This window comes from Xenopus laevis, chromosome 4L (assembly GCF_017654675.1).
Source record: "Xenopus laevis strain J_2021 chromosome 4L, Xenopus_laevis_v10.1, whole genome shotgun sequence".
Lineage (NCBI taxonomy): Eukaryota > Metazoa > Chordata > Amphibia > Anura > Pipidae > Xenopus > Xenopus laevis.
In genome coordinates, this window is record NC_054377.1 from 58660193 (window position 1) to 58684975 (window position 24783).

Consider the following 24783-nt stretch of genomic DNA (forward strand, 5'->3'; position numbering starts at 1 on the left):
TATAACCAAAAGCTGCCAAAGAAGACATTACTGCCTGTCTCTTAGCTCCATGTTGATACGTCTTCCCAGCATCTCATTATTTCCACCAGTGCTCTCATTTGTCTGAGATTATGCACTGGGATAGCTGAACCAAAGGATTACATGATGTATGAGATCCCCAGCAGCATTCTTGTTTAATTCTAAATGTGCTATAAGTACTTCTGCAAGTACCAATTCTATGTGCCCCAGCCCCAGTATTATAAGAAAACTCTCCAAGTAATATGTGTTGTTGTGTCCAAAGTTTCAACTTTATGATCATAACTTTGTAACTAAAAACCCCTGTCTTTGTTAACACATGCATTTGCATATCTACTGAATTACTTAGACAGGGGCCCAGGGAATGTGCACTGACCCATTTGGTTATGTCAGTAGCACTTCCCTTGTACTTATATACATTTTTACTTAGCAATGTGAGTGCTCCCACAACCCCCATTTTGTGTTTGTTGTGTCCAAACAATCTACCTTTGAGTTCTTCTTTCTTAAATAAATATTTACGAGCGCAAGTGCTGTGTGCAAAGTGCAATTTCGGGCACAGGTCACCATGTCGTTTACCCACAATGCACCATTTTCCCCATAATTTTAGCATAATTACGACCTAATGGGGCTTCAGATCAGATGCAATTGTGCTTAAAATCTTTGCCATTGGGATGTCATCATTTATGCCGCTTATCATTCATCAAAACAGACTAGTAAAGGGCATAGGTGCTTTGCACCAGAAGGTGCAAGTGGAGTAGCTATTGATGTAAGCCCCTTAAATTAGTGGCACCGGCTCGCACAACTAAAGCAAACTTATGGTACCATAAATGTAGTTGTGTTTAATAAATGCCCCTACTAGTTTTTCTGTGTGAATGTGGCACTCCTAAATTTCTCTCCCTTACTGTTTGTTGTGAGTAAATTATACAGAGGGGTGAGCCTTTGCAATACCAGTTACTAAACATTCTGCCCACCCGCTAGACAGAATAATGTAATATACAGATGGAAAAGGTGTATTGTGTGCCATTATTCTACAGAAACAAGTTATATGTGTGCCATTTACAAATCACATCCTGCTCCATCTCTATCAAGCACAAATGAGGAGTTTACATCCGTGTTGTAAGGAGCAATTTGTCTGCATTAAGGTGGCAGCATTTAGCTATTATTAAAATTGACTTAATTGTCTTAAATGATTATGTGAATTCTGCTCCTAACCATGTTGTTAGTTCCAAACCTTTTTGTCTTTCCAGTAAGAGATACTGTAAGTACTCCAGAAATTTTGTAACCCACAATGGAACCGAAAAAGCTACTTCTAAACTCAGTCTGCAAAATTCAGGCCATTTTATGCCCACACCAACCCCTCTAATGACATTAGAGATGTGCAGGACTGCCTTAATACATTACCAACAGGGAGGGACCCACTTCCTTCCACTTTTTTGCAAAATGCAACACTTTTCCAGCAGCAATATTTCATTTCTGGTAAAAATGACTGCCCTTTTTAGTGTGAGTAGGAGGGCCACTACTCAAAAATATTACAGTGGAGTGGTATGCCCTTGACCCCTGTACTGCCCCTGAGCCAGGGTGGTGTGGTCATCTTTTTGTTTGTTTGTTTGTTTGTTTGTTTATTTTCATGTATAGGCAACCATCGGCTACCTCCCCCCCACTCCCAAAAATGGCATCTGTATGTAAATATAGGTCTGAGAACTAAAACTCTCTCTTTTTAAACAGGCACTTTTCTTATAAACATGCTTCCCTATAGCAAATATTTGCAGGTTTCTCTCTATTCCTCTAGGCAGGTATACAGGTATAAGATAAACGTGGTACCATGTGCCATAGAATTTGCAGTGCCCACATAAAAGTATCATTGTCCCAATGCCATAGATTCTGCTTTTCTGGAATTATCATTAAATATGCCACACTGCACATATACTGGCAGCATGTGGAGTTCAGCAAGTGTAATGAAAAATATGAAAAAAATAATAATTTACAGTCATCTTGAAATTATCCTTTAGTATAATGTAGATCATGATAAGCTCTTCAACCCAACTTATTTAATTTATTAATTTTTATTGTAGGAGGACATTTCACTGCACAGGGGCTCTATGTTTGGTTCCTGAACCAGAGGTTAGAGCTTCCTTACAGTCATAAATTAGGTCAAACTGCATTAGGTCCTTATCTTTGTATATGTTACAGTTTTGGAACTATTTAACCTTTTCTTTGGCCAAGCCCCAGTTTGGAATTTAAACAGTTTTCTGATTACTAGGGTCTAACTTACCTTGCAAACTGGAAGAGGAACTGGAGAAGGACTGAATTGAAAGATAAGTAATAAAAATTATGAAAATTCCTGTTAGTTTCCCCAACAAGCATATCGCATTTCGAATGGGGCTACATTTGGAAAGACACACACAGCAACTATTAACAAGTATCCTTTGCTACTGTAGTATCAGTGACCTGTTACAGAACCGCCTCCATTATTGAATGTGCCAATGCTTATATGTCTTCTTCCATGAAAACAACAGCCCATTCATATTCAAAGTATCAAAACAAAGAGTATGGATGAGACCTCACCAGCATATTTGATTTAAATAAGAGAAAGGTTGATTCATTCCCCAATGTATCTTAATCTAATTTTTTTCTGCAAGCTTAATAAGATTTCTTAAAAGAAGGTTGGGTTACTAAAAAAGAGAAAAATCATTTTCTGTGTTCCAGTAACATGCAGCATCAAAGAATAATGTGTCCGGGTAAAGAGGGAAATGAATCATGGCCAAAGAAAACCAATATTACCTTCAGCGTCTCTGTTTTACATTACATAAGGAAGTTATAATGAATACAGATATAAAATGCACTGTAAGTGAGCTTGTAAAGCCTCAGGATGACCTCTCCTATGATATCTCTGGCTTATTTAGTTCTTGGGAGTTGTTTTGTAATCTGTTTGCTGTTGTCCATGTAAGGCAGAGCTAGAGGCTTATCATGTTAAGCCTTCATATTTGACTCAATTTGTCGTCATGAAAACCTTTTTAAAAAATTCCACTGCTGACACAGAGTCTATAAAATATGCCAGAGAGCTAGCACATAGCGCCTACTACTTAATTCGTACTTGGCCTTGTCTGCTGGTGCTGCCGGAATTTTGGCCCCATTCCTGGGGCTGCTACTCAGCTTGGAAAAAACAACCTATTTGGCAAGAGATGTTAAAAACAGTTCCAGCTTTTGGTTTTAGTAAGGTATTGTTCTCTCATACGTATACATATTTTCGGTTCAACAATAGAACAGACTTTTCCATTCTTATTGGTGGCCCCCAATTTATCATGGACAGAAAAAAAGATGTAAAGTGAACGGTATATGGAAATATATAAATGTAAATGCATAGATGTAAAAACCAAAGTTTATGAAGTGCATAGATGTAAAAACAAAAGTTTATCAAATGCCACAAGGCATGAATAAGGTTGAATTGGCATAGTGTATTAAATTACCTACTTAAACAGTAAATCAGTAGTATTGGATTTATTTGATTTATAGATTTATAGAATAGAATATATATATATATATATATATATATATATATATATATATATATATATATATATATATATATATATATATATCACTAATTGGTGAGCTGTTGAGCCTTACAGTGTAAGCTATCAGTGTATGCTCTCCTTATGTTAGTGGGGGCTACCTCCATTTATTCTTGCTCTTGTTTCCTCCCTCAGTTCTACTTGCAGGTTAATTTGAATACCTAGCTTCTAGTTTACTATATATGTCTAGTTGATATTGACATACAAGCTATACTGGACCTGAAAAAGAAAAAAAAATCATCTTTGGAAATAAAATCATTTTTACAATAAATTCAAACATATATCTTAGTACAGGTATGGGACCTGTTATCCAGAATGCTTGGGACCTGGGGTTTTCCAGATAACGGATCTTCCGTAATTTGGGTCTTCGTGCCTTTAAAAATTAAATAAACCCAATAGGCTGGTTTTGCTTCCAATAAGGATTAATTATATCTTAGTTGGGGTCAACTACAAGCTACTGTTTTATTATTACAGAGAAAAAGGAAATAATTTTTAAAAATTTGGATTATTTGGATAAAATGGAATCTATGGGAGACAGCCATTGCGTAATTCAGAGCTTTCTGGATATCGGTTTTCCAGATAAGGGATCCTATACCTGTACACAGATAGGGCAGCCCAGCAAAAAATACATACCAATCCATCTGTGAACTAACAGGCCATTGTCATGCCTGTTAGTTCAAGGTTATGTTGGGACGAAAGGAAGTGGATCTGCATTTTCTCCCCCAACTTAGATATGCCAGCGGTGAAAACATCTCACAGGACATGGGCCTAAGAGTGTAATAAAGCCACCCAGCCTGTAGGTGCTGAAAACACAAGTAAAAAACAATTAGGTTCATGTTAACTTAAGGCTTCCTGTTTATATGAACTGCACCCAAAACAATATGTTTTTATTATATTCCAGCACATTAAAAGGTGGATTTTGGTATTTAAAAGTGGATGCATCACTTAAATATTACTACAGTTGCCTCATTGGCCTATTTATTAGAGCTATGTCAAATGAATTCATTGTAGCCATTTTGCCCTTTACATCTATTCTGTGCCAGAAAAAATAATAATATTTTCCTCTATATCACTGGCTTCGAAACAGCCATGGCTGTACAAGTCCATATGAGGCTACCTTATACAACTAATACATTCGTTTTGTCCATAAGCCTGGCTCTGAACCAAAATGACAAATTGCAGAAGGGCCCAATTTGGCACCGCATGAACTGATAAACTGGTTACTAATGGTTTTGATTGTATTTGACCTGAGAAGAGAATTGTATCTGTGTCTATTTCGCTCACACTTTGGTTGTCTACAGACGGATAAGGAATTTTCTGTAACAGGCGGAGGAATTATCTTGCAGGGGATGCAGGGTCACCTGGCACTGTTGCAGAACTTCAGAATACGAGAAAACTGTTCATGCAACAGTTTGAACAGGTCTGGTGTATCTCTCTTCTACAGCCAGGCTACTTTCCAATGTACTTGTAAAAATATGATGTTTTCTTTTAACACCAGAATATTCATTTTGCAATTTCTCAATGTCCTAATATAAGATGAATCACATGGTAACATAAATTGACTGATTATCAAAATGTAATTCCCATTATTGCTTTTCTGCTCCTCACATCTTACCTACAACCTGCTCTATACATCAGATTTGGACAAGCATGTGATCAAGCCACTGGCATGGTTGAGACAGAAAATGCTCTGTTGCTTTTGTCAACTTGTATCTTTGTTCAATAGCAAAAGAAATAGTAGAATAGTTTCTGTCTGCCTGTGTGTCTTTCAATCTATGGTGCCCCCCCCCCATTCCATCGAATAAGTTCCTGGGCCTTCTCTTTCTGCTCAATATAGTATACTTGTGTTAGCATAAAAGCCGCTGCTTAACTGTTTAAGCACTGTTTACAAGGAAAAAGTGTGTTCTAATGTCTCACGTGAATGGGAGCAGTGGTGTTTTGATGCCAACAAAGTAGCAGAGATCACAAATCCTTATGTGTAATAGACATAAAAGGGCACTAAACCTAAGATACAAGAATACAAAATGATTTCTATAATTGAGCCATTCCCTATATTCATAAATATATGTCACCTTAATTAAAGTTAAAAAAAAATCCTAAAATAACCTTGAGCATTAGAAAAATAAATAAATAAATATACAGCTAAGGCCAATACTCAACCAGAAAAAAAATGTTACATTAAAAAACCCACTAAGGGATCTTCTCCTGGGCCAGAGAAGAAAGCACTTGGTACTGCCAGTGGACTTAGTTTTGCTGCCATGAGCACACATAGCACTTAAATCCAGATTTATTCGATAATCAATATGCCCTTTTGGCAGATCCATATTTATATATAGGCATCTGAGGACTAATACAATACACAAATACAATAAATAAAAATGTGGTGGTGGTGGTGGAGCTTGGGGTGGGGTGTACTCCTCTCTTACATGATCAGCACATGTGCAGACTGTCCTGCGCATGCACCAGTCTTCGAGAGGGGGTTTGTCAGAATTCAAGGACCTAATAACAGCCCTGCCCACTGGATAATTAAATGTCATCTGAACATTAGGGTAGTTTAGCGCTGTTGGGCAGGGCTTTCTACTGTTCATTACCTCTTGTATTGGTCAATATTTTTATGTAATCTGCATGTTCAATTTATACACAGATATTGTACAGCACTGCTGAATATTTTTTCTATTTCATAAATATGTGCTAATAATAATAATAATTATAATAATAATAATAATAATAATAATAATTGTTTTACAAAACAGGAACATTTTCATAAAAAGAAAAATTTAAGAGAAAGAGAATTAAAACCAGAGGCAGTCACTGGATATTGGATTGGTTTGTATTAGTGAGGGAAGTGAGAAGGTAAGAGGTAAATTTATGATGCTGCACAACACTATACACACAGGGAACTGTGGCAACTAAAACACAATCAGTATTCCAACGTCTTTCCCATGTATTGGGTTATTGAGCAAAGATGGATTCCTTATGCTAAAGAAGATTATCACAATGTTCATTTGAATGGAAAACCAGTTCAGATCAAATTGCCCATTAATAAGGCATAAGCCTTACACACAAACTGCTTTTATAGGCAGCTACTTGGCAGTAAGTTGCACTCACTGCTATTCTGTACAATAAAACAAAATCCTGTTCCATCTCACCGTAATTTAATGGAGTCTGGAGTATATCTGTAAATCCAGAACTTGTCTGTGTAGATTCAGATAATTTTCACAACCTCATTTTTGTTACTGTTCTCTGTTCATGTCTGATGAGTCTAAGCAGGGTCAACAGGTAAATCATGTCTTTTAACAGACACAACCTCTGTTAGGCAGGAAGCCAGACCTGTTTAATCCTTTAACCACTGATAGGAGCTGCAATACTATCCAATACTATCCATGACCCTTTGCAAACTATACAAAGTACAATCTTCCAATATCATGCAGTGTCCCCTATCTATCCATGCTATTAACAAGTACTTATAAAGCACCAGTGTGTTCCACAGTTCTGGATAAAAGAAGGGTGCATACATCAAACATATAAGGGCAGATTTATCAAAATGTGAGTTAAGAGTTTAATAAATTCTATTCATTCCTATGGAATTTGTAGAACCATAAAAGAGGGCCCTGCTCATCTAAATTTCTGATCAGATAGAGAAGGGAACAAATAAAGTGTCCACAAGGGACATAGCTTCATACAAGATATCTGTGATGTTGCAAAAAACAGTTTCATATGAGGAAAGTGAATTACTGTACCTAATACAGTATATTAAAGTAGTTAAAATAGAGAAACTGGGTGAATCTAGGCAAATTTAAATAATTCCCCTATATATGTAAATACACAATAATTAGATTAACACTTTCGGGCTGAAATATCCCTCTGGGGTAAATTGGAAGCTTGTTTTTTTCACCTTCCTCTGGATAATCTAGACATTTAGGGGCTGATTTATAAAGCACCAACTTTTTCAGATCAGGCTTTTTGACACCAAATATCCGAAAAAGTTACAGGATTTTTTAATAAGTTTTGTGACGTTTGTGGTTTTAGAGAAAGTGAGTTTAGTCGTGGTGTCAAAAACCTCTAAAACCACAAAAATCAGACTGTTGATATAGAGGCCTCCATGTAGTTTTTACTGGGGCAAAAGGTTGAATCTAATGAATATGATTCTGCCACTTTGCAGAGTGATTTGTCTAAGTTGGGAAACTGGGCAACAAACTGGAAAATGAGGTTCAATGTTAATGATAAATGCAAGTTGTGCACTTTGGCAAAATAATATAAATGCAAGTTACTGTATGTGTTTTTTCAGTTAGCATGTATGCTGTACACTTCTTAATACAGGGGCCTATTTTTTCAGGAATCACATTTTTTCTCTAATAATTCATGTTTCTTTTATTTCTCGAAAACTCTAAAAGGGGAATGTAATTAGAAATTGCAAGCAATGCTTAAAATGGCATTTTTGCAAATGTTTAGCACTGCTCGCAGTGTAAAATCATTCGCTGGTGAATTATTACATTGCTAAGCAAAGGTTAATGTTAACACCTGCTCTGTAGTTTTAATAAATATTTTGTCAAAAATATGCTGTGCAATTGTGAAATTTATTACATACACTGCACATGTTCGCAAAAGCCATTTGGTTGCAAACTGAGGAAGTCGTCGAGGTCTGTTATTGGTCAAAAAGGATGAAAGCAGGGTCGCTAACAATTGCAATGGTCTTTGCAAACATTTTTTGCGCTAACGAAACATATTACATTCATTCATGCCTAAAAAGTTGAGGTTTATGAAGTGTAATAAACCACAAAAAACTCTAATAAAAAACTTTGGCTAGTAAAAGCAACTGAGGTCCTTTAGGGGTCAATGGTAGCAGCGCTGATCCTATTGGACCCTTATTTGGCCATTCAGACTTTTAGAGGTTTTCTGATTTTTTTATCCCTAGTAATTGTCAGAAAAACTCTCATATTTAGAGGGGGGTTTTTTTGTTCAAAACGCTCATCGTTTTTTTATTTGTCCTTTTTATATTCGGATCTTTTAATAAATTACATCGAATTCGTAATTTTAGAAAAAATTTGTTTAGTCATGGTTTCAAAAATCTCTAAAACTACTAAAATGAGATGCTAAATGGGACTCCATGTTTTATATAGGGATTATATTTGGCGCAGGGACTTGTTCCCTTATATTATTAGCAAACATTAAAGGCCAGCAAACCACATTACCCCCACTAATCTGTAAAATTTAATTTGTGCTTATGAACATTAATTATTTGATTCATTATGTATAGATATCGGTTGATGTCCCCACCCATGGTTTCAATGTAATTATCCTACCGCACACCTGTAGTTCACCAATCCTGCAAGCTGGTGGTGCGTTCCTTCCGTTGACCCGGCCGGGTCCCTTAGCAACCAATGTGTAAAAGAAGCGGATCCGCACACACACCGATTAGTGCAGTCGGGGATTATCCCCTTTTATTCAGCCACCAAACATCAATGTTTCGGGGGGGAACACCCACCCTTCATCAGGATGAAGGGTGGGTGTTCCCCCCCGAAATGTTGATGTTTGGTGGCTGAATAAAAGGGGATAATCCCCGACTGCACTAATCGGTGTGTGTGCGGATCCGCTTCTTTTACACATTGGTCCCACCCATGGTTTCTAATAATAGGAACACGGGTCAACAGTTTGGTTCAGTATAAATGAATTATCGAGCACTTGTCAATGGACTTGATGCTCTGCTTCTGTTTAACAAGAAACCTTTCTGACTGAGGTTCTCCAGAATGAAGTTCAAGCCACTGATTCTTCTGGGAAATGTTCTGCTGTCTCTACCTACTGGCAAAGTTGAAGGTTTTTTTATCTGACAGATATGCTGATAGGGAGGGAGTATTGATTATTATTGCAGAGACTGTATATTTTGAATCTAACACTTTTTAAAAACTCTTGGCACCCTACAGGCGCTGATTTTCAACTTGTGCAAATGTAGATAATGTGTTAGGTTTCACTAACATATTAATGTTATGTGTCAAGCATTGGGCAGGTTTAAAACATGTACTTTTATATTGTAAATGTTGGCACAAAGACAAGCTACTGTACTTTTCTGAAATCCTTTTTCGTTAACTTGCACCTGTTTAGGCAGAGCCAAGGGAAGGAGAGATCTTAAATTATAGTAGGCAGAAATGTCCCAGAAGAAAATGCTGAGGCTGTGAAAGGTCATTGACGAGTACCCACTAATCTTCATATGACGTGTCCTGCTGTGTGTTTTATGGCTTTATAGCAATGTTATATTCTGAAGGTCAAATGTCACCCTGCAGTAACTAGAGGTCTGTCTATAGGAAATAGATGCAACAATGCATATTTTAAAAGGTAGTTCATACATACAATACATATAGTTTATAGTGTTCTGAATCCTCTGTGTCAAAAAGATGATTTCATCAGCATCACCAGCAGTACTTTACATTAATTTATAACAAAAAAGGGTCTAATTACAAAACACAATAGGCTCATATAAAATTCAAAACATTCAAAACATTAGAAAGCTGAAAACAATTGGTGCTTTATGATAAGTGGATTTCTGATCAGTCCTGGTGCATTGAATACTCTTTTACAAATGCAAGTGCAAAGTGCTACATCTTGTACTATTTAGGACATACCAAAATGCTTTTCACAAAGGTTCACGTGGCTGTGCACACTGTTTACAAAGCACACCAACCACCAATGCTCAAGTTCAATCTGCTTTGATAAATGTCATAATAGGTTCAAAGTACAGGGCTTACAAACACTAGGGAGTCCTGGAATTAGCATTTGCTTTGGAGGTATTTTTACAGGGTTTTCTTAACATGATGAACCCATGCACATAACTGATTTTCAACTACTGCACAGATTTTTATCCTGCAGGTTAGGACCCACACCCTTAAATCCACATTATGGGGCTCATTTATAAAGACTGGGCAAATTAGCTCCTGGGCAGTAACCCATGGCAACAAATCAGATGATTGCTTTCAGTGTTCAACCTGCAGCTGACTGAAAAAAGTTAATCACTGATTGGTTGCTATGGGTTGCTGCCCAGATGCAAATTTGCCCAGTGTTTATAAATGAGCCCCATATTTTAAAGCTACTATCAAACTCCATTTCGCTAAAATTATGATTGTCTTGAATTTATTAAAGTGATCCAAATATAAAAGTAAAAAAGGGGGGAATGAATGCATACTAATACTAAAACTGGTAAAAAAAAAAATCAAATTACTATTACCTCGACTGCTTTTACTTGCAGAAGTTTTGTATTAGAGTTCTGTGGATTTTACACTTTATAAATCGTAATTTTTAAGAGTTTTACAGGAATAAAAAAACTAATTTTTAGAGAAAAAATTTAATTTGTGAAAAAAATTGAAATTTGAATGTTAGTAATTAGACAACGATATCTTGTATACTAAGGTGATTGAAATTCACATTATATTTAAAATAAAGTTCCCCAATCTTCAGGTAATGCACTGGTGTAGAGATTGACAGCAAGAAAAACATTTTTGTTAAAGACAGCTTTATGCTCTAGTGGGGATGTCCGGGCCACAATTGTTCTCTTCTGTAGCATTGATCCCAGGGCCACCATCAGAAATCACAGCCTTACGACAAAATTTTCTGGGCCCCCTTGTCCCCACCCACCCCAGTCTAGCCCCCAAGCCCAACCCAAGATCCCGCCCACCCCTCATCACAGTAAAAAGGTCACACAGACTAAAAATAGTAAACCCTCTTGCACACAAGTTATAAAAAGCCATTTGTAGTCAGGACCCAATTATAAATAATATAATAAAATTGCCGCCAGGGCCCCTCATAAAAGGTTTTAGGAAAAAATTGGTGGTCAGGGCCCCCTTACAAGTTAAAAGAAAATAGTCATCAGGGCCCCTATACAAGTTTTTTAAAAAATCCTTGGTGACCAGGCCCCCCTCATAAATAAAAAAAAGTTGACCCAAGGGCCCCCTACGAAAGTTTTTTTAAAAAAAACATTGGTGACCATGGCCACCCTTCCAATTTAAAAGGAAACATTGGTGGGCAGGGGCCCCATAGAATATTTTTCTAACATTGGTGGCCAGGGGCCTATATAGTGTTAAAACAATACATTGGTGGCCAGGAGTTTCATAAATTAAAATAAAAAGCACTTTGGTTTTCAGTGAAACTTACCTTAGGCTCCTTTCGTGCTTCAGGTTTTTTCGCAGCTTCAGCGCTTCCAGGGCCAGATTTACATAGTCGGCGCCACAGAGAAAAGTTCCTTTATCTGTCACTTTCTGTTCTATGAACTGCTGGTTCTGACACTTGAAACAGTGTAGCTGCAGCCATCTAACAAACCTATAAAGCAGTATGCAAGACATTGCAGCAACTGGAATCTTGGCTGCAGGTGTATTGACTTATAAATTGTCAGAAAGCATAAAGAGACAGACACATGTTGCTTTCAGTTAGAATTACATTTGCAAATAACATCTGTAATTATTGGATTTTTTTTACATTTTCTTTCATTATTAAAAAAACTGCGTGGAGTCCCCCTTTAAATATTGTAGTACACCTCAAGCTGAGGACTGTTGTGCATTGAAATCTGCAGCTCAAGCCATTTAGAAGATCTGGTCTGAATCCAGGGATGGCATCAGCACATTGCTTAAGCCTGAAGTGAATCGCAGCACCTTCCTATTAGTATTGTTTATTCATAAAACATTTCCCGTTACACTTAAGAAAACTGGAAGCAACTTTATTCAGATTGTCATTCTCAGTAAGCATGGCAGAGCTGACAGTATCCTGCTCTTGTTGCATGCCATGCTGTATATCTGAGTGGAAAATTATTCTGTCTGGATTATGTTTCAAAAACAGGCAAGATTATTCTTACCTCAAATTGATTTAGGGAGGCTATTTAGTGGATCCAATTCTGTGGTCAACGTATTTTTCCATGGCAAATATGCTATTTTGTATCAGTTTAATCCTAGCTGCAACAGCAGTATATTATTTATTTTAACACAATAATGAATTCTGGGGGGTCTGTCTTATATAGACAGTGAGCATTAAAGACAATAAAAAACGAATCAATAAGAATTTTATTGAACAAGAAATATTTACCCCCAAATGTAATATTTCGCGTTATCGCAGCACGCATTCGCACTTTTGCGAGTATATTTGCGCTAAGCGGAATGCAATATTTTTCGCACAGACATATTACATAAGCACAAAACAGTAGCAAACACAAAAATAAGATGAGTCGCAATGAAATATGCTTTCACTGGAAAAAAACTAATAACCATATACCTTTACCACATATAAAAAAAATGCTGACATATATCTTTACCACATATAACTTGGCAACATTTTTAAATGACATGAAGAATAGCGAAAAAACTTACGCAATGCGAACGGTGGAATTGCTCCACGAAAATCTTTCTGCAAAACTTGTACATACACCTTCTTCTCACAACACTGATAGCAAAGTCACGTGAACACAATTACATTGCGATTAGATTGCGAATAACATTTGCACTGAACAGCGACTACAGACACGACTCGTTAAAAAACCAAGCACAATATAAGCAATTTGCAATAAGAAGTTTTATTACATTGATAGCGCAACAGCGCAATAGAGCGCAATAACAAATTCGCAAAGTGGAGGGAAACGGCGGAAACAGTCGCAAATGTAGCAGAACAGTCGCAAAGCGAATGATTTCATACCCACTCTCGCGCGCAAACTACTCGCAATTCGCTTTACGAACAGTTTATACGATTGCGCGTGATATTACATTCCCCCGATAGACTCTTATCTGTCTCTGATTGTTACCTAAGGCTTAGTTCTTGTTAAAAAAAAATTGTTACTGATTTTTTTTTATTGTCTGTATATAGTACACAAGCCGATCCTCCATGTTTTTACTAAAACACCCTTAGGGGTTGCTTTAGTAATTATCACAAATCATATTTTTTCTCATTAAAACTAAAAATCTGCCATTTATTTTAAAAAGCTCAAAAAACTCTAATACAAAACGTCAACAATTAAAAGCAGTCGAAGTTCTATAGAAGTCAATAGGAACTGTGCTGATCCTATTGGACCTTTTTTTTTAACCATTCAGAATTTTGGATTCTTTTTTTGGTAGTAATTGTCTGAAAAACTCAAATTTTTGGAGATATTTATAGCGCATCATTCAGCATGTTTTCCATACTTGTTATAGTCAGATCTTTTGAGGCTTTTAAACTTTTGAGCATTTATACAAAAAGTGCAACTGAAAGGTATGCTAAATTACCATGTATTAAAATCAATATATTATCTTTATCAACAATGTACAAAATGAAGGTATTTGTCCCCTTTGATAACTTTCATGGTGTTTGTGATTTTAGGGAAAGTGAGTTTATTTGTGGTTTCAAAAAGCTGTAATACCAGTAAAATACGACCTTTAATAAATGGGCCTCCCAGTGTTTTTAGATTCAGACTTTTATTCTTTTGTCTTGTGTACATGATGATATTTAATCTTTTTTATATTAAAAGACTAGTTTGATACTTATATTTTTCAAATATCCTTTAAGTGACTGGATAAAAGAGGCATTGTTAACCTATCCTTCGAAGAGTTATTGAAATATATACCAAGATAACCACAGATAAAGCCCTACACTCACGGTTGTCAGTGGCTACAGGGATTACGTGGCAAATCTTGATAAATGGAGGTTGAATGGGTATCTAGTCAAATTTTTGTACACAGTAGCACTTAACCATGTTTGGTTATGGATGTTCTATTACTTTTTTATTATTGTTAGAAAGGCAATCATTTATAAAGAGCCCCACCATTTTCAAAAAGCAGGTGCTTGTGCTCCCCTGGTTTGACAGTGGTGTATCTATGAGGGGAAGGCTGGGGAGACAATTTTGTGCTCCTTAGAACTCCAGAATTTGTGTCTGCTTCATTGATAAATGACCCCCAGAATCTAAATTATATTATCTATGTGCTCCCTCCTACTGTTCATAGCTATCCTAACTATTTTTAAAGATGGAGACAATTATAATGCTATGAACACAGATATAACCTAATGTTTTTTTGGAAGTGGCAAGAACATTTCTAAGACTGTAGTTTGACTACTAATGATCCATCTTTGCTCCTACGTTTGCAGTGAATCATTGTAACGTGCAGGATGCTTTGTGCTATTTTTGTTTCCTTTTGTTAAAGTGGAAGCTCTTTCTGCCTATTCTAGTAAGGAAAAGTCCACTTAGAGTCCTGACATATAAATGTGTTACGGAAGAGGTGTGGGTTTCATGCCGGCCAATTAATTTTCCTATGAAGGTTTCAAGTCGTTTTCTGAATGGCAATTTGCTAAAGCAAGATGCACATAAATACTGTTATGGAGTTTTAATTGACATGGGAAACAACTGAAGAAATAGTGATTTTTTTTAGATAACTGCGTAGAAAAAAAAATATTTATAATGTCTGCCTTTATTATTAGACGGACCTCTCAAGCCATCTCAAATTCTAGTCAGTGCTGCAGTTATCAACAGACTTTGATTGACATAACAGTTTTATATATTTGGCAGTTTAATAACTTTATCGCTTCCAGCAGCAGCTGCACAACATCTCTGGCAACAAAAGGAAATAGTTAAGAACAGCAGATATGTCAATGTCTGGTTGGTCACTTCATTAAGACCCTAAAATATCCATGGCCAACACCAACTTGAGGAAGAGAGGGGCCAGGAATTGAGGTCATGTTCTGTCACTGGAAGGGTATGAAGGTCAAGGGAAATACTACTTAACACAAAGAATGGTGGTAAAGGGAACAATCTCAGAAGATATGATTCAAGCTTCTACATTTATAGAATCTGAAAAAATACAGTACAAGTATAATTGGCTGACTTACATCCATAGCATGCTTAAAGGCCCCCATACACGGGCCGATAAAAGCTGCCGGCAGACCGAGTTGGCAGCTTATTGGCCCGTGTGGGGTGCCATCTGACGGGGTTGTTGATTTTTTAATTACTATGGAAAATCTTTGATCAGAATTTGTAATTGCAGTCCATTATGGAACACCAAGACCTGCTCCCACAGGCAATCAGAGAGGCACAGTGCGCAAATGCAAAAAAACATTTTGTACCCTGCCCCACCAATGATAAATGAGCCTTCCTGTGTTCAAGTAAGGTAACCTAATACTCATTTAAATGAAGAAAATGAAGAAAATGGCATTTATTTTAATCAAAAATATGTTCAAAAGGATACTCCATGTGTTGTCTTCACTGATTCAGTTATACAGTATGAAATAGTAAAACAGATTTAACCCTGGTTGGCTTTTTATAAAATGAAATGTTTATCCCAACTGGAAGATTCACTCCACACCAGGCACAATTTTCTCAAGAGGCATGTGAGGGAAACCACTGATATTTGTAAAATTAGTATAGGTATGGAACCTGTTAACCAGCATGCTCAGGATCTGGGGTTTTTTGGATAAGGGGTCTTTCTGAATTTGGATCTCCATACCTTAAGTCTAATAAAAATCATAAGAATTCATTAAATGAAGTAGGATTGCTTCGCCTCCAAAACAAGATGCTATATATATATATATATATATATATATATATATATATATATATTAGTTGGGATACATTACAAGGTATTGTTTTATTATAAAAAAGAAAACGGAGGAAATAATTTTTAACAAATATAATTAATTGCTTAAAATAGATGGGAGATGACCTTCGCGTAATTCAAAGCCTTTTAGATAATGGGTTTCTGGATAACAGATCCCATACCTTTACATCTAGGGCAGGGATCCCCAAGCTTTTGAACCCGTGAGCAACATTCAGAAGTAAAAGAAGTTGGGGAGCAACGCTAGCATGAAAAATGTTCTTGGGCTGCCAAATAAGTGTTGTGATTGGCCATTTGGTAGCCTTATGTGGATCATCAACTTACGTTCAGGCTTTGCTTGGGAGTCCACCTGGTTTTTATGAAAACAAAACTTGCCTCTAAGCCTGGAATTCAAAAATAATCATCTGCTTTGAGACCACTGGGAGCAACAGCCAAGGGATTGGAGAGCAACGTGTTGCTCACAAGCTACTGGTTGGGGATCACTGATCTAGGGGGTTAATTACTAAAACTTGATTTTTCTGGTCGAGGTTTTTTGGGCAAAAACTAACTAAAATTTTTAGAGGAAAAAAAACCCTTGAATGTTTAGATATTTATTATACCCCGAAGCTGCTAAAAGTCCAAATCCGAAAGATAAATTAGATAAAATCGTGGATGGGAGTTTGTTCGAGCTTGGTTTAATAAAAAGATGAGAAATTTGAGTTTTTGTAAATCTTATACTGTCATTTAGCAACTTGGTTACATAAATATGTTTTTCTCAAGCACTCACTGGAAAAGTAATTTGTACAGTAAACTACTCAGCTCAAAAAAAAATACGTAAATTGGGAAGGAGGAAAACTGAAATAGAATGAGAAGAATTTGATTTATGGTTTTCATGCTTTTCGTGTGCACAGGAAATTTTAAGATGCATCCATTGTATTTTGGAAAACAGCTCCTAAAATCCTTTCCCGCATCCCTTTTCCCATAGAGCACTTGGGGTTACAGAAAAGGTTAGCAGTATTGTGTTGCTAGGAGCTGAACTTTGTGTTGATTACTTACTATTCTGCATTCTAAATTAGCAACGTCATTAAACTCTGCAAGAATTGAGACAGCGGAAGCTTTTCCTGCCTCTGGCTGCACGCAATGAGCACATACTGAAATTGGATCTTCCTGCCCACCCCAGAACTCACAAAATACAAGTTCAAGAGAAAATATCCAATATCTAAGGAAAAAAACTTATCCATTCTTCTACTTAAAGTATTTTGTTATTATGTTTTATATTGAAGAATATCTTATCATGCACTACTATATAATATATAGGATCATAGGAATGTGTATGTTCTCACTGTGACTACATGGCCTTTCCACATAAATTAAGGTAAATTGGAGATTGATGAAATGTGATCAGTACTCTGTTAGCTTGTCTGGGGCAGGGACCCATGTGGATAATGAACTGTGAAGTGCGCTGTAAATGCGTCTGCCCTATACTGTATAAATGCAAGACTATAATCAATAATGAGTTCTCTTTAACACCTTGGCTGAACTGTTCAGAGTGAAATACAGTTAGTTGAAAAGCTTCCAATACCAGTAATCAGATAACTACCTGATCAATCATCTCAGATCTATTACTTTGTGAGTAGGATGTCATTAACCCCTTTTTAAACTCTCATATTGAAGCTATTTATCTCCCATATAAACAAATTGCAAATAATTGTATCACTTGAATCGTCATTCAGTACTGTTTTTATACATACAAGAGTTCATTTTAAAACATAGGCGTTACATTGTCTATTAGAAGAAGAAAGGCAACGATCTGATTGGTTGCCATGAGCATTTTCACTGATGCAGTTTAGCACCTATGTTAGTAAACCAGCCCATCGGAGCATTTTAGCACAAATGAGCAAACTGGGCAAAATATTTCAGGGTGTTTTTGTTCTGGCAAAAATTGGCATAGAGGTAACAAAAAGCAGATAGAAAACAAAATGCATTTCTTGAGAAAGAACAGCATCTCAAGGAGGTTTTGTAGGTTTTTGCTTCCAATCAGTTACAAAAACATTTATGAGGTGGAGCTCTGCTGTTGGGTGATCAGTCTTAGCTCTAGGGCCTAGGGCCAACGATTGGATCAGAATGGAGGCAATATGGGCGGTCGAATTGCAGGACCACATCAATGAATGGATGCAGCCACGATAAGATGAGATTTTTTACGACATCTGCCTGACTTGCACCCAGATATCGATCAGGGAAGCCCGTTGGATGACCCCACACACGGGCCAATAAGCTGCCGACTCAGTCTGCCGGCAGCTTTTATCGGCCTGTGTATGGGGGCCTATGGGGCTCTGTGCAGGCAAGTGACTCTCATCTCAGCAAAACCTATGCTCTGGGGACATGCTTTGTGTATTGGGGATTACTGCTGAAACAGGAGAAAGTCTTTCCCAAACTGTTGCCACAAAGTAGGAAGCACAGAATAACAAAAATCTAATTTGTACATTGAGTTAAAGTTTGCTTTCATTGGAACCAGGAACCCTAAGGCAATCAATAAAAAACTAGGGATGCACCGAATCCACTTTTTTGGATTCGGCCGAACCCCCGAATCCTTCACAAAGGATTCGGCCGAATACCGAACCGAATCCGAACCCTAATTTGCATATGCGAATAAGGGGTGGGAAGGGGAAAACATTTTCTGACAAAAAGTCACGCAATTTCCCTCCCTGCCCCTAATTTGCATATGCAAATTCGGATTCGGTTCGGCTGGGCAGAAGGATTCGGCCGAATCCGAATCCTGCTGAAAAAGGCCGAATCCTGGCCGAATCCCGAACCGAATCCTGGATTCGGTGCATCCCTATAAAAAACAGCTTCAGCTTATTATTCCCCCTAACGTTACTGTTGGTATTATATATTCAGAGGGACGAAGACTCATACACTCTCAAAATGATGCATGAAAAAGTGTGCTTCATCACAAACCCATTTCCACGCCTCCTGAGCCCTATAAATGTGACTTTTGCTCTGCTGTAGCTGACACATGACATTGTACGTATTGATGTTCATTTTGTGTGCAGTTTCCCACCCATAAAAACACATCATCCCATGATGATTTCCTGACATAGCTTCAGTTCAGAAATAGTTTGGAACTCAACTGTGAGTGTCGTTTTAGATGGTGTGTTCTTTCGGTGAAATTTTGTCTGGATACTTTTATATGTTATGTTTTATAAAAACCTTGTATATATTTATGTGACCACATAAATTAGATATTATTGTGTGGGCCATATAAACCTTTACCAATATAATCTGAAGAATAACCCATGTTAATGGCCACAAATCCGATCCTGCACCACTCATGTATGCAGTGATGCCACATGCAGGTTATGCTGCATACAGAATAAAGTATGGTCAGGCTTATGACAGCTTTAAGTACAGAATCCACTAGTGACTTGTTTCGCTAGGGCAATGCTGCATACAGAGTAAGGTACAATAATTTATACTATAAGTATGGGACCTGTTATCCAGAATGGTCGAGACCTGGGTTTCTCCGTAATTTGGATTTCCATACCTTGTCTACTAAAAAAAAAACCCATTAAAACATGAATTAAACCAAATAGGCTTGTTTTGCCTCGAATAAGAATTAATTATATTCTGGAGGCTTATTTATCAACAGTCTCATTTTAGTTGTTTTAGAGGTTTTGAAACCACGACTAAACTTACTTTCTCTAAAACCACGAATGTCATGAAATGTATTGAAAGATCTGAATCAAGTACGAATGAAGAATATCGATGAACGATCCAACAAAAAAAATATGAATAACTCTAAAAATCCAAATTGATTTATAATGGTCCAATATAGGACCTGGACATCTTTTACCTGGCACATTTTTGTATTAGAGTTTTTTAGTGTTTTAAGTTATCTGCTTGAGTTTTTAAAGGGAAAAACAAACATTTTTAGAGGAAAAAAAGACTTGAATTTTTAGAGAAGTATTATACCCCTGTAAAAATACTCCAAACCTGTCGAGGTCATGTAGAAGTCAATGGCAGATGTCCCTAAAGTTGTTCTTTGACATCTTGATCTGCGCTGGATAAATCAATAAAGTAGAGTTTCCGGTGCATCGACCGTACAATTCGAATTGACACACAAATTTGTTGCAATGTTTTTTCACTCCGACTTTTTCAAGAAGAATTGATAAATGAGTTCAATTCGTGGATGGAAGTTTGGTCACCTTAGCTTAAACTCGAAATAAACTTGAGTTTTAGTAAATAACCCTCTTAATAAATCTAGGCTTTTAAGATAAATAGGAAAACCACAAATTTAAAAAAAATGTAAAGATTTGTGGAAAAAATGGAAATTCAAATGTTAGTAAATGGGCCCCTTAGTAGACCCGGGCCAGACCGGGCAGGCGCCCTAGGCAACCTGGTACTGGCTGGAAATGTGAAATGACGCTCGCACGCATCAACGCACGCACGGAAGTGCGAATCCCTGGGGAGAGAGTGGACCGGAGTAGGGGTAGAAGGCAGATAAGGTATGTGTCTAGCGCCCCCCCCCCCAGCTTTGCGCCCTAGGCACGTGCCTACTCTGCCTACCCATAGTTATGGCCCTGCCCCTTATTAATGATCAAGTACAATGTACCGTTTCATTATTATAGAGAAAAATTTAATAATTTTGGAAAATATGAATGATTTGATTAAAATTGAGTCTATGGGAGATTGCCTTCCCATAATTAAGATCTTTCTGGACAACGGGTTTCCGGATAATGGATACCATACCTGTACACCGAAAGTTGCACCCCTCATGAATATTTTTTGCACTTTGTACCTTGCCCCATTTTTGTAAATTAGCCTCAAAGTCTCAGTCCTGGCTGGGAGAAGATACAAATGGAATATATATACTTGTGTTGATTTCAAATGAAGTCTCAATGTTGATATCTAGCTAACGATAGCCGGTATACAAATCAGTAATACTGACAATCACTCCTACAACTATTCAAAAGTAAGTGGTATGTTCCACTTATAATCAATGCTAGTATTCTTCTTCGAACCCTAAGGCAATGGTTTTTTAGACTTTTTTGTTTCCAGCCCCCCTTTGAAGACCAAGTTTGGTGAAAAAGAGATAACGTTGGAATAACAAATAAACGTTATCTCTTTTTCACCAAAATTTAAGACCTGTAAGAAACTAGTCACCATGCTATATATGCATGTCTCCAATCTACTATCAAATCCCCATTCAATACAGCAGGGGCCACCTGGACTAGGGACATTTCAGATCTGGAGGAGGATGATTGGGAAGAGGCAACGGATAGAGCCTATGATTACCTGGTCTCTACCAAAGACAAGTTAATCCAATTCAAAATTCTACATAGACTCCATCTAACCCCAACCCTGCGGTTCTGCATGAACAGACGCGAATCATCCCAATGCCCCAAGTGCAGCATGGCAGTAGCAAATTATTTGCATCTCATTTGGTCATGCCCTATAATTCAAGCATTCTGGTCACAAGTCCTAACTTATATTCAGGGGAAAACAACACTCCCCAAAATACTGACTAATTAAAGCAAAACCACAAAACCTTTCAAACAAAAAAATGTACCACACTATCTATATAAAGCTATTTAAATTATTTTTTAAAAGTTATAAAGATAAAGGTGTGAAATGTGTAATGTTAGTATCATTTTAGCATTGTATATTATATACCCAACATATAATAAAATGAACCATTGCACAGTTGTGATTGTAAGGCTCTGTACTTCACGTATGAGGTTGCTGTTAGCAAGTACACCCCAAAGAACTATAAATTCACACTTCTGCCAGATGTTTACTGCTGTTGAAAGCAAAGTTAAGGTATGAGATTAACAAATGCTACCAAGCATGAAATGTAGTATCCTCAGGCAATCACTGACAGAAACACCAGCAGGAATTAGAGAGTTACAACCCTTAAGAGCAATTTATTAAATTAAAAGCAGGCTGGTGTTTTATGGATGGTTTCCTTGGATAGGGGCATAAAAAACAGCAACATTATTGGGGGGTGTTTTTGGAGTCCAATAAGTTATGTTTCAAAATTAGCTGTATTATGCATTTTATGCATTAGAGGGGGGTAGAAGCAAAGCACATAAATATTGCCTACATAGGTTTATGTTTTGTTCTTTATCCCTATCCATCAGATTACATGTTCCTGAGGCGGACTATTCTCCATACACTCAATATTGAGTGACTACACAACATTTTTCCTCAAAGGGGTGGTTCACCTTCAAGTTAACTTTTAGTTTTTTTATAGAATGGATAACTCTAAGAAATGTTTCAATTGGCCTTCATTTTATCTTTTTTTACAGTTTTTTATTTGCCTTCTACTTTTGACTCTTACCAGCTTTCAAATGGGGGTCACTGACCATTTCTAAAAAGAAATGTTCTGTAAGGCTACACAATTAGTTATTGCTACCTTTTATTGCTCATCTTTCTATTCAGGACCTTTCCTATTTATATTCCAGCGAGTTATTCATATCAATGGTACAGGTAGAATTTCTCCATGTGTTTCACATAGAAACACAGGGTAATGTGAATGCTTTTCTGACCAAAAACACTTACCAGTGCATTTTCAGAACTGTATGTCTGCATGGTTCACATTGGAGTTGATGCGAGCAGATTAAGGCAGGGGATTCTCTGCTGGCAGTAAATTTACAATGTTTGACGTAAGCCTATATATTGTGACACTTATTAAATTGGAATTGGCTACTTGGAAACCCCAAACATTTTTAAGATAGCAATGCGTACTACTGGCAAGGGAGGTTTAGCGTTGTGTTTCAATTATTAAATGGTGCATCATTTTCATTAATCTTAAGTGCCTGTGACTTTTTATAAGCATTATACAGTATCTCAATTCAGGTGGTGGAGTAAAAGGTGAGGTCTTGAGAATGCCAGGTGACTGAGGGGGGCCATTGGAAGCAAAAGACAAAACAAGAGACTCACCGAATCTCGCCGAACCCCCGAATCCTTTGTGAAAGATTCAGCAGAATACCGAACCAAACCCTAATTTGCATATGCAAATTAGGGATGGGAAGGAGAAAAATGTTACTTCCCAGCCTTAATTTGCATATGCAAATTAGAATTCAGATTCGGTTCGCCGGGGCAGAAGGATTCGGACGAATTCTGCTGAAAAAGGCTGAATCCTGGCCGAATCCCGAACCGAATCCTGGATTCGGTACATCCCTAGTTAAAGAATTCCATAAAGGCCCTATCCCATGTTTAAAATGTTAAAAATGTCCCCTACATCCCCTCTAAAATCAGAGCATCGGCCAGTATCAAACAGACGTAGCTCATTTATAGATACAACACAAGAAAAAACCATATTCTTGACTACGTCAATATTATCCTGTTTCTTTAAATGCAAAGGGAAAATCCTGTCTTACTCAGCTGTACAGCAATGAATTACCTGCAAATAATTTTCAATACAACATGATTAAAAGCTATTATTTCCAAGTTCCTGCTGAGACTTAGAACTATCCAACTAAATCCCCATCCTGCATTATATCAAAAATTCTTTTTTTAAGGTCACAACAGATAGCAGATGAATATTTCAAGTCTCTACGGGGACTGCTTTTTCTCAGCTGAGACTGTTTTTTTTGCAAAGTTCTAATAGAACATAACTGCCTTTTTCATTAATGTGACTTTTTAGTCTCACTTGTCCAAGCCTGATTTTTTAATTTCACGTGCTATGCTTTTCTCTTCTTAAACCCCTATCAAGGTAATGGCACAAGGTACATTTTGTTTGCCACTATTCTTTAATGGAAAGATTAAATCATCAAATTTTCCTCACCCTCAAGCAAATGCATCCCATGATAATCTATAGTAAATGCACATCTATAGAAGGCTGCACTCACCTCACTCAAAAATAGTGGCAGACAGTGGTTCGATTCCATTTCCTCCATGCTTACACTCACAACATACCTATTATATGAGCATATAATACACAAAAGCCATGAATATCCTGTAAATTATATCCTTATAAACGGTGAGTTCTGATGTCATCAGTTATAAACGGTGAGTCTGATGTCATTTCAGTCACATGACTCACTGAAACTTGTGTATTATAATAAATAAAGTACCCCCAGTTGTAAAATATGAGGATATTAGAAGTTACCTCGGAGTTTCATGACCTGTATAAAAACAATCGGCCTTCGGCCTCGTGCTTTTATATGTCCATGAAACTCCTCGGTAACTTATAATATCCTTATATTTTACAAGTGGGGTTACTTTATTCACTATACATGCTACAAGTTTTGGTTAAAATTAAAATGAAAAGTTATTTTCATCTTTAAGTTTATGAGTAAATATCATGATAGGACAAAGAGTCGTGTGCCATAGGAAGTGTGTTTACCATAAACTATAATGGGGCTGCCAGCTTGTTGTACCATAGTTTGATTGCCTATGATGTTAATAATTAAATAGTACAGAGTGCCTTAACCCTTGTGAACAATATGCCAATATGTTTTAACTGATTAGGATGTGTTACAAATATATGCCAATGACATACTTAATTGCTAATACAAAATGTTCTCCTATCAGTGCAAGAATAGATAATCAGCTGACTATGCTGTTAAACTTAATAGATAAGGAGGAGTTTATTATATATGGAAATTGACCTATACCCTTTGCAAGGACAGGATGAGGAAGTCCATAATAAGAAATATACATGAGAACAC